The sequence below is a fragment of the Oculina patagonica genome, chromosome 5 (assembly GCF_052425735.1).
Source record: "Oculina patagonica isolate OP01 chromosome 5, crgOcupat, whole genome shotgun sequence".
Lineage (NCBI taxonomy): Eukaryota > Metazoa > Cnidaria > Anthozoa > Scleractinia > Oculinidae > Oculina > Oculina patagonica.
This window is the reverse complement of record NC_135762.1, coordinates 28,074,691-28,084,914: the sequence shown is the minus strand read 5'-3', so window position 1 is coordinate 28,084,914 and position 10,224 is coordinate 28,074,691. Positions and strand designations below refer to the sequence as shown.

General features: G+C 37.8%; 1 long non-coding RNA gene across 1 annotated transcript; it reads left to right on the top strand.

Moving 5' to 3' along the window:
• The first annotated feature begins 2,115 nt into the window (after positions 1-2,115).
• Positions 2,116-6,579, top strand: LOC144654477 (uncharacterized). The gene is made up of 4 exons (XR_013570902.1): positions 2,116-2,231; positions 3,648-3,677; positions 4,738-4,925; positions 6,073-6,579. It is a non-coding gene; the product is annotated as an uncharacterized LOC144654477 (long non-coding RNA).
• The last annotated feature ends 3,645 nt before the right edge of the window (positions 6,580-10,224 follow it).

Below are 10,224 nucleotides of genomic sequence, written 5' to 3'. Positions count from 1 at the left end.
GTTCATCAGGGTGTGATTCGTACGGCTTGAAGTCCGCAATGGAATAAATGTGGCATATACTGGGAAAATCTGACACAACTAACATAACAATTTGGAACACAAAATATATAATAAGGTTATCAAATGTGTAACACAAGTTTTAAAGGGGAAGTTCATTCCAAAATTGCACCTTTTTTTTCTTCACGCCAACGAAAATGTAATACCAAGATATGTCAGTCACCACAATTTCAGCTTCCAAAGAGAATTCAAACACTATGAAATCCTTGTTTGAAGTAGTCCGAAAATCGAAAACCCGCCGCCGCCATCTAAGAGTAACTTACCAGTCTTGCGATGTACACGGTGTGAAGTCAAAGAGCTCAACCTGAAGTTTGGCAGAAAGTGTATACATTGTTTAAATACTTGTCACTCCTTGTTTATTGCTTTTCGAAATGCATGTTTCTGCAGCATCACTTTGCACAAACTGAGCTCCAAGAGATAGAAAAAGATGGAGAAGTTTCATACTCTTTGAAAGCTGAAATTTTGGTGACTAACATATCTTGGAATTACTTTTTCGTTGACGAGAAGAAAAAAGGGCCTATTTTAAATGAACCTCTTTTTAAGCATATACTTGTAAAGGCAGTTAGTATAAAACAAGTCTATACAATAAGGCGATTTTCGATTGCGTGACGTAAGTAATCACTTTAACCAATTATAATTGCAATGGACACACAATTGCAATCCAGTAAGCAAATCAAAACTCGACGCAAATTCATTTAACTGGCAACGTAGTCGGAATGAAGCGCGAAAAAACGTGCGCAAGCGAAACACGATTGGTTTTGGTTTGGTTTTCCTTCTTATTGGTCAATCAAACTAAGCAAAGCAAATGAAAACCAAATCAAACGGAGATAATTTTCGACACCCTACACAGGAAGCTGAGGAGCCACATTCGACCTTTGTAAATATTTTAATCTGATCTACAAAATGTTCGATGTATTTCGTAGCGCATGTCATACGTTATCCCATCTTTTTGTTTACGGGACGGTTAAGCCAGCGGGAAACTCTTTCAATAATCTGTTGCGTAATCGCAGCGGGTAACGATCTTGTGGCGTCCAAGGTCATTGAGCCTGCGGCTACGCCAAGCTCAACAGGATTCCCGAGAGCCGCAGGTTCAGGAGTTTTAACCCAGGTTTAACCGTCGCGCAAACAAAAAGATCAGATAACGTCTGACAAGCGCTACGAAATAGATCGAACATTTTAATATTTACAAAGGTCGAATTAGTCTCCTCTGCTCCCTAGCTGTGCACCCGAGCAAGAATGACTCTAAGGGACTCTAACAATGCGTAATTCGTGGAGATAAGCGAAATTGATATATCAAAGTCAGAAACCTAAGTGAAGAAAGAATTAAACCCATGGCATTACATTACAACTTGAATAAGTATAACAACAGCAGACATTTGGAAAGAGGCTGTAGTGAAGCATTGATTTCAGTTTCACCTGTACAGAAGCAAATGCTTTATTCTTGCTTATTCAAGAGATTTAAGGGAATTGTTGTGCTTGGGAGAAAACGTTTGTAACATATCGAATAATACAACGATAAGTAATAAACAACTGCTTGGTTTATTCATCTACGGCTAATCACATCTTTCCCATAAGTGCACAATCTAAAAGCGGCCTTAAAATAATGTTAAAAAAAATGTCCAAAAGTCGATTTTCGCGTAAAAAACAGCGGTTTATATTGTCCAAAGTACAAATTGGATGAAAGCTGTGGCGTGATGTGACGCCTTTCAACGCCTGAATAGACGGATCTCGACCAATGAGCGCGCGAGAATTCAAAATTCTACAGTTATTGTATAAAGCAAAGTAGAACAAGCTACTACCGAGATTTATTACAGAAATTGGGCCTAAAAGGGCCTAAAACAACGCAAAAAATATAATCCCCCTAGCATGGCACAAAAGGCCAGTTTTGCCCACTTAGCTTTGCGGATATTGGTTATTGTTTTGAATGACCAGGTTGTTTAAATAAAAATAACAAACGACCGCAAAGCCAAATGGGTAAGCTTTGGCTCGCAATAATTGAAGTGTTTTATTATATACATGCCACAATATTTTGGAAAAGATGACAGAAATAGTGGGTCAATAGTACTTCTTTCGTTTCGATTGGCAAGATAATTCTGTTTCTAAGCTCCGCTTGATTTACCAAGCGACATGAGGTGTAACTATGAAGAAAAGTTGTTGTAGCCTCGTCTACTTGGGTAAGTGTTGTTTGTTATTTGCAGCGTTGATTTAAGCTTTTGTTTAGGCTTGACAAGAAAATACAGAAATGGTTGTAATGAAAGTATAATAAGAAATGACAAGGAGAAAAATAAGAACATCTCTACACTCTTTGTCCCTCAGTACATCTTTCCCAGAAGTGCACAACACTAGATTGATGGGTAAAACGAAGGAAGACTCTTTCGAGCGCGTGCGTGCATGATGTCACGCCAAAGCTGATTCCCAACGACGTCACTGACAATTCGATCGATTCATCTGAAAATACCACATCTTAAAACTGGTTGCTCATTTATCTTAATAAAAATAAAAAAGACACGTTTTTCTGTGACTATACCTACAGAGTACGGCGTCTCGGTTAGCGCTGAGGAAATATTTAAAGTATCGGATACAAATACGGCAGATGTGAATATTTATTGACTGAATAGACTGCGTATGGAGACTTGGCTGCCGTGTTTAAGAACGGACTAGGAGAAGTTTACAATCTATACTCTTTGTTCCTCAGTACGTCTTTTCCAGAAGTGCACAACACTAGATTGACAATAATGGGAAAAACAAAAGAAGACTCTCTACTAACGTATGGGATCGCGTGCATGCATGATGTCACGCCAACCCAACAACATCACTGACAATTCGATCAATTATCCTAAGAATACCTTATTTTGATTTGGCTACTCGCTTCTCTTAATAAAGTTCTTTTTGTGACTACAACTACAGAGAACGGCGTCTCGGTTAGCGCTGAGGCAATATTTAAAGTATCGGATATAAATAGGGCAGATGTGAATATTAATCGACTGAGTAACTTGAACTGCGTATGGCTGGCGTGTTTAAAGACTGCTACCTTTCCAGATGCTCGTTGTTAATCAAATGAACATTTTGATTTCTCTCGTTCAAGTTGCTGTATAATCTAGCCCAATATATCTCATATCTAGCTGAACATGATGACCTCATTCCCTTGAAAGCGACTAATAGATGGTCACGCTCCATGAAAAGTCAAATCGCGGTTTGACTTCGCTTGTTCCAATTTCCTTGCAATCAAGTGAAGGGTCCACTAGCAAAAGATATCATCCATAATTACATCAATGGATGGCAAGCTAAAATTTTTGCCATTTTGTTAAGCTATTAATGTTTTTCAGCAGCCTAATGCTTTGTTTATTTACTTTTTCCTACTTTATAATCGATCTTATATGTAAACTACGTGCTTTGAATCTGCTTTACTGGATGAACGCGCAGTTGCTTCCAAAACAAACACTGTAAGCACTCGCTACTGTCAAGTGACAATGTAACGGTTTGCTCAAAATCATCTGATCAGGCTTCACTGCTGAAAGACGAGTAACAATTTCCGATTTGACGCAAATCAAGTTTTAAACTAAAGGCATGATTTCCATATTTGTTTACAGTTTTGCTGACTCTCTTTAAAGGACTTGGAGGTACTGAGTAGGTTGACTGTTTGCTGTTTGTTTTTTGTTTTTGTAAGTTTAATTTCCCAGCATATTCCCAAGTGTTGGTCAAATTACAGTGTTTTTATCGGATGTCTTGTTTTAGATTAGTTTAAAGAGGTTTACATGCACTTGTTTGGGCTTACAGTTTACAAACACCTGCATGAGTACATGTTTGCCCAAGCTCCATTTCTACCGCAGGGTTAATCGATCCTGATGTTTACCGGGTAATAATTTTGATATCGACCCGAACAACACGTCAGACTGTTTCGCGCTCTCACCAACATAAAATATACTTTCTTCGAGCATTCCACTTTCAAGTCCATTACAGGCGGGTTCTTAGCTTCAGGCGCTTTTATGGCCGCAAAGCCGTACACTTCTTTCATTTCCTGGCCCTAGAATTCTCCAGGATTCCACTCATTCCATACCAATGTACACATATATAGAGTTATTAATGATGCCTTGCTTCGGTCAATTTACAAAGATTTTATGATGCACCTCTTGTGTATTTACAATGATTTTATGATGTCTTGCTTGGACCAGTTTACCGATACCTTATAATGTTCTCAGTGTTGTCGCCAAGTATATCATATATCATCCAAAAACAAAAATAGTTGCAGTAAGATTTTATTTTTAGCTTCGGAAGCTTCGTAGTCGAAAAAATGCAGCTGAGTGAGAACTGTTTTTTTTTTTTACTTTTAAAAAGGGTTACCTTTCAGTTTCTTTATCACTCTATTCTTGTTTACTTATGCAAGTCAAATTTTGTTCTGTACAATCTCTATCATAATCCTTGCCATACCGGTAAATTTTCATTTGGAGAATTGAAAATAGGCCGTGTCTGACTGTTCTACGTTGCAAGTTCAGGCTCTGTTGCCGACAGTTAATTATTTTGTCATTTGCGTTTTGAACGGAAGGAATGGAAAGAAAAGGGTGGAAATTGACTGGCATATGTGTTAGTATTAGTTATATTGACACGGGGAACTGTAACCTAAGTAAAACAATTCCGGCTATTTCTATTAAGATTCTAATAGGTCTTTTGCGTTTCCTACAGCTGGTATTGATGAAGGGTATTCTGAATGGAGTGAATGGTCGCATTGTTCTAAAACGTGCGGACATGGTGTGCAGCAGCAGTCACGAACTTGCACCAACCCGAAACCTGAGAGGGAAATGGAAAAACTTGTGAGGAACAGGGACTTGGCCCTACCAAGCAGAAAGCAGGCTGTTACCTTCAAGAATGTGGTAAGTTGTCGTTTGCCGTCGCTTATGAGACAATTTTTTCATTAAAAAGTCATAAAGTTGCTTCATCTGTTGGGTTCATTTTTTTTTTTATCTTGTGTAAGTGGGCATGTGTATCGTTTGTTTTTGGTTGAACGTACGGCGGAGGAGTTTCTTAAAACTTGGCCTTCGAGATTCGATTTTATTTAAAACCCTTGTTTACTCGGGGACCTTTTTTATTAATCCAGAGTTTTTACCATTATGGATAACCTTGTCATTTATTTTTTTAGGCGATGACGTATAGCCTAATGTCGTTGTGCGAATGGACAATATCTGCTTCGTTAGTTCGAACGATTAGAAGGATACGTTCGCCTTTTGAGCAATTCAAAAACTCTCTCCTCATTACACAAATCTATGTTTTGCGGGTATTTTGTAAATTTTTAGGTGGTTCTTGGGGATATTTGGGTGGAGATATTTTTTTCTCAAAGGGTTAGGTAAATTTGGAGAAATATGAAGTATTAAAGATTTAAAGTGATGTTAAAATTAGTTAAAAATTAGTAAAAAGACATTGAACAGCCCCTCTGATAACATGGGGTGCCTTGCGTGGGAATCAACTGTCTGTTGGAGTTCCAAAAATATATATAAAGAATTTCTTTCTTTTATTCCTTCTCTGTACCTCTCAAAATTTGACTCAAATTGGAATGTTCCCCTGCCTCAAGCTTGCTCGCGTGTATCGTATGTGGTTTATCGGATGTCACGCTACAATATTACGCAGCCTTTGCAACAACGGGAAGTTAAAAAATAAATAAAATATATAAAATCAAATTAAATAGTACTTGTTGTTTAACTGAGCAAATCTATAAAGACGTCATTTTATCTGCATCTTTGTGACTCCATATCTACCGTATCACATTGATATGAATCCTCGCAAAGTCAAAGCCAATTTATGCATTCACTAACATTGCGCTTTATGTCAAAAAATGTAAGCTGCAGTTGGATAATAGTCATTTTACGCAAAAGTTAATAGCTACGTTTATTTAAGTTAATTTGGCAAAATTGCTATGCTATAAGTGTTTTGTCTTATCCCGCAACTGAAAAACAAATTATTCTGGTTTTCGAAATTATTTTAGTTACCAGTCATAATAAAAGATGCTGCTACTATTTTTTTCAGATAACGATAGCTTCATCTTTCACGTATTAGTGATATTTCAAAGGAATTATGTCACGGTTCCGATAATTATAATTGGCCTATTTGTTTTGGTCTGCTGTTGTACTTATTGCAAGAAGAAAAAACCAAGACAAACCGCAGCAACATCACTGGTATCAAGGGAACAAACTGAAAGAGAACATCTACCAAGTTACTCTGAGACACATTTGCAACAGCTTCATTCAGTCCCTCCCCGACAGTCAAGATCCAATTCAGAAGTGTTGCAGATCGTTAACCTACAAAGCACATCGCATTCACAGGCACTCGGAGCCGAGTGTTTGCCTAATACGAGAGAGCGTTCAGTATCAACGGCGAATCCACCTGAACTACTGACAGTAACACTTCCGCCACTTAACCCTCAAGAAGTACCTCCACCACCCTACTCTTCAGACGAAACTTCACCACCCTACTCTAGAGAGGAACTTCCACCACCCTACTCCGGAGAGGAACTTCCACCATCCTACTCTGGAGGGGAACATACGCATGCACCATACGCTGTGACGAGTCTGGTCTAGAATCAAACAAAACCTTGAAAATAATGTACTAAACGTTTTGAAAGGTTACATATACTACGAAGTTAATATAGGCTTTGGTAGATTGTGCTAGCATAATTTTTGGCATAATTGGAGCTAAAAAGCATAATTTGTGAAACGAGCACTGCCACGGCATAATTAGCAATTTTTAGCACTTTTTGACACTTTTTCTACAGAAATAAATGAAATTTAGGTAGTTTGTTCTTGCAATGCGTGTTTTAGCTATACAATTGTGATTGTTAAGTCGTTGGAGGCATTTTACTAACGGTTCAGAGATGCGATCAGCTAATTTGGACAGCTGACGGCCGTGACAAACTGCCATAAAACACAAATAAATTTACAAGAACAGTTTATTTGAAAAACATCATAATTTGGTGTCGTTATTGCGCACCTCTATGTACAGAATCTACGTCATTTTGTGAGCATAATTTCGGAAATCAGAAGCATAATTTGGGAATTCTGGCATAATTTTTGCATATTTTGGCAAAATTTTGAGCACTGCTAGTAGCATAATATGCCACTTTTACGAGCACAATCTACCAAAGCCTAAGTTAATAATGAACTACATGAGCAAATAACACAACTTGGACCACAAAATATGTAATGAGATGCAATATATGCAGTATGGCGATTTTTCACTGAGTGAAGTAAATCCAAAACCAAAGCAATCACTCTGACAATTACAATGGACTCAATCCAATTTATTAAAACGTTTTGAAGATTTACGAAGAACCAGCAATAAAAACGTATTTCGATGAACGTTGCTGTAGCTCAATACGAAACATTTTGTTTATTTTGCTCAAGTTATACGCCTCTTCCCCCAAATATAAACTAGGCGCGCCTAAAACAACGAAGAACATGACACAAGAGGCCCATGTTGATCACTTACCTTTGCGGTTGTTGGTTATTGTTTTGAATGACGAGGTTGTTTTAAGGTAGGCACACACAAGGGGACTAATCGCAGGGACTTGCTTCGGGGACCAGTCCCCTAGTGTGTACTCGTATTTTGTATTGAAATTCTAGTCGCAGGGAGCACATTTTTAGTCCACGTCCCTGCGACTAGTCCCACGAATTAAGCTGGTTTTAAATTTCTTGGACTAGTCGCAGGGACCAATAATTCCACAAATCGGTCAATTTTTAGAGTGTACACACTAAGGGATAAGTCCCTGCGACTGTTCCCTGCGACTAGTCCCCTAGTGTGAGCCGACCTTTAAGACAATAACAAACGATCGCAAAGCCAAATGGGTAAACAGTTGAAGCGTTTTATTGTATACATGTAACACTATTTTGGATAAGCTGACAGAACTAGTACTTCTTTCGCTATGATTACCACGATAATTCTGTGTCTAACTCACCAAGCGAAATGCAGTAAAACTATGAAGAAAAGCTGTTCTAGCCTTGTTTACTTTGGTAAGTGTTGTTTGTCATTTAGCATAGATTTCAGCTTTACTTTATGCTTAATTGGCAAGGAAAGCCTTAAAAGGTTGTATTGAAATGAATATTAAGACATGACAAGGAAAAAAATTACAAACATCTTTATGCTCTTTGTCACTCAGTATATCCTTCCCATAAGTGCATAACACTTTATTGATAAAGATAAGTAAAAAAAAGTTTCTCAACTAAAGTATGCGATCGTGTGCATGCATACGTCCACGTAAAAGTCGATTCCCAACGACATCAATGTGAATTCGATCAATTATCTGCATTTTCAAATAGGTTACTCACTTATATTAAAAAAAAAAGTGTTTTGCGACTAGAACTACAGAGTACGGCGCTTTCGGGTTAGGACTGAAGCAATATTTAAAGTATCGGATATAAATAGGGCAGATGTTAAGCAATTATTGGATGAGGTTGAGCATGATATCGTGAATTATCAAAACCGAGGTCTGTGTTATCTGCCGAAGCCGAAGTCTGAGGCGGATAACACAGACATGAGGTTTTGATAATTCACGATATCATGTGAAAACCGAATTCAATAATTGTTTTATTATACGTTTTCAAACAATTTGCCATAACTTCCTTTAGCGCCGGCGTAAAACTTCGTGAAAACATTGGCCAAACCGGTTTTATCTTGTGGTTCCTCCAGGTTCATCTCCCTCAAATAATCATTCAGAATTTTTACACTTGTTTTTGTTGTTTTGTTGGTGTTTTTAGAATCTATATTCTCGAACAAAACGTTCAATTCCTCTTCGGAAACGGAGGCGAATCGCTCCGCCATATTTTTTAAAGTTTGACAGCACTACACGGACGAGCGGCTTGGAAACTAGGCAGACTTTGAACTCGACATTATAACCCAATATCTGCTGTAGATATTGGGTTATCATGTCGAGTTCACATGCTACTGTATATTGACTGAATGCTCTCGACCAATCACATGTTTCAAAGTAATTCTAATGTATAATAAAAATATATATTGGCTTAGTCAACTGCCTACGGCTAACCTTTCCATATGCTCGTTGCCAATCAAAGAGATATTTTAATTTTTCTCGTTCAAGTTGCTGTATAATTCAGCCCAAAATATCTCATAACTAGCTGAACATGATCACTTCTCATTCCTTTGAAAGCGACTGAAAAAGATGGTCACGCTCCATGAATAGTCAATCGCGTTATGGTTTTGCTTGTTTTAATTTCTTTGTAATTAAGGGTCAACTAGCAAAAGCTAACATATAATCACATAAATGGAAGGGCTGTCTATAATTTTGTACCATTCTGTTTAGTTTTAAATTGTTTTAACCAGCAGCCTAGCTAATGCTTTGATTATGTACTTTTTGCCTACTTTATAATCCATCTAATATGTAAACTAAGTGCTTTGAATCTGCTTTTTCTGCAAGCCCTCGTTACTGTCAAGTGACAATGTTACGTGTTGCTCAAAGACATCTGATCGATCACGGCATCACTATTGAAAGACCGGGTAACAATTTCTGATTTGACGTCTGAATAGACGGATCTCGACGAATGAGAGTGCAAAACTTGTTTAAAGTTATTGTATAAAGCAAAGTACAACACTCTTCTTACATGTTGCATTGCATAAACTGGGCCTAATGACAAACAATAACAAACTACCGCAAAGCCAAATGGGTAACCATGACCCGGTTGAAGTGTTTGTTATATACATGCAACAATATATTCGGGCAATATATGGCAGAACAAGAAATACTTCCGTTCACGTTTACCACGATAATCGTGCTTCTAAGCTCCGCTTTATTTACCAAAGAAGACATGTGGTATAGCTATGAAGAAAAGCCGTTCTAGCCTGGTTTTCTTGGGTAAGTATTGTTTGTTTGATGAGCGTAGATTTAGGAGTTATTTTGCTTGTCGAGAAAAGTTGTGATGACATGAACAATAATGACAATGAGAAGTTTTATAATACTATTGTTTTTATTCTTATTTTGCCTGTACCTCATTTTACTTTCCCATAAATGCCCTACACTATACATGACCAATGCCTTAGATTGACTAGGCGTCTGTATGCTTTTTTTAAGACGTATAAAAGAGTGCGCGATTGCGAGAAGGCCGTGCGAGGAAAAGGCGTCTTTTCCACTTTTTACTCGTGTGCTCATCCTCGCGCCTTTCGCGTTTTCCG